The sequence below is a fragment of the Budorcas taxicolor genome, chromosome 10 (genome assembly GCF_023091745.1).
Source record: "Budorcas taxicolor isolate Tak-1 chromosome 10, Takin1.1, whole genome shotgun sequence".
NCBI classification, from domain to species: domain Eukaryota; kingdom Metazoa; phylum Chordata; class Mammalia; order Artiodactyla; family Bovidae; genus Budorcas; species Budorcas taxicolor.
In genome coordinates, this window is record NC_068919.1 from 63,293,178 (window position 1) to 63,294,666 (window position 1,489).

A 1,489-nucleotide genomic window follows, 5' to 3' on the forward strand; every position below is an offset into this window, starting at 1 on the left:
CTGTGTATGTATGAGAGACTGCTGCCTTATATATCCTGCAGTCACAGATGTGAGAGCAATAAATGCACACCTGAGTGAGGAATGGAATCCCTGACAGCTGTGTCACTATCAAGCACCAGTCTCTCAAAACAGACACTCCAGCCTGACAGTGCTAGTTTCTGTTTAATGGTAAAATGAGACTTCACCATGATTCTCATGTGAAGATGTTTCTAAAACACTGTTTACAGAATGAGACATGACTCTACAGATACCTCATAGAAGACAATCCAAGACCGTACTTCACTAATTATGACAGTACATGTCTTAAAGAAAGCATCAAGAATTCAGTATTTGCATTTAAAAATCCTTTTTAAAGACCATTTTTATATCAAGCCAGTGCTGGAAAACTGATTTTTTTTTATTATGTAATCTTGAACCCAGCTTCTTGAATTTGACACCCAGCTCTCTTTTTACCAAATTTCTCAAAGTACTACTAATTATCCAGAGAGTGGAATAAGCATGTATTCCTAGAGTTTCAGAAATGTTTTATTTCACAAATAAGTTTGAATCTTACTGGTATACTTTGTAATCACCTTTTCCCAGATAGTACAGGGTTTTGTATCTCAAAGTTCGCATTTTTGGTTATTTGTAATCTTATCAGAATCAAATATTTACATATTGTGGCCACTGATATTACATTGTTTAGGAGATATTTTCTGTGTTATTCTGAATAGCAGAAGTGAATCATAAACTCAAATTATAATATGATACTTTGAAAAAAAAAACTTAGGAGTGACAATGGGGTGTGGGGTTTCAGATTTAAATCTTCCTGAAATCACTTGTTCATGGAATTATTTTAAGAACAGCAAGAGACTGCAGAAGGTAAACAATAACCCTCTGTCCTTTTAAGAACTGCCTTGCCTTTTGTACAGGAAGTTGCTTGGTACCTTCCTTCCTGCTTCCATACCAGTTAATCTGTGTGAGCCCTTTCAGGGTAGAACTCTGGGAAACTAAGTTTCAGTGTGCCCTCCACCTCTCATGTGTAGACCAACCACGTTCCTCCAGGAAGAATTTCAGATCAATGGTACGGGTTAGGGATTTTCCGTGGACTCCAGAAATCCTAGGATATAATTTTGAAGTTTTTCCAATAATAATATCATAACAGAAATTCCCAAAGGGCCTGGGGGAAAATATTAATCTGAGAAGACAAAATTTTCAAGGGTTTTTGACCTTGTGTGTTCTTGTGTTTTAAAGCAGGGGAATGGGGATAGACATTAAATCTGTTGTGGGGAGGCTAAGCATAAAAGTTTTCAGAGCAGAGGCAACTAATTGGTAACGATTGTGTTAAAGAGGCAGCTGTGAATGTTCATGTTTCATTTTGCAACTGTTGGTTTTGAGATTATCTTTATGCATGTTAGAAATCCATTTTCAAGAAGAACAGTTTCGTATACCAAGAACAGATACAGTCCCTTGACTCCTCAGAATCAGAGTAGAGCAGCAGTGTACCAAG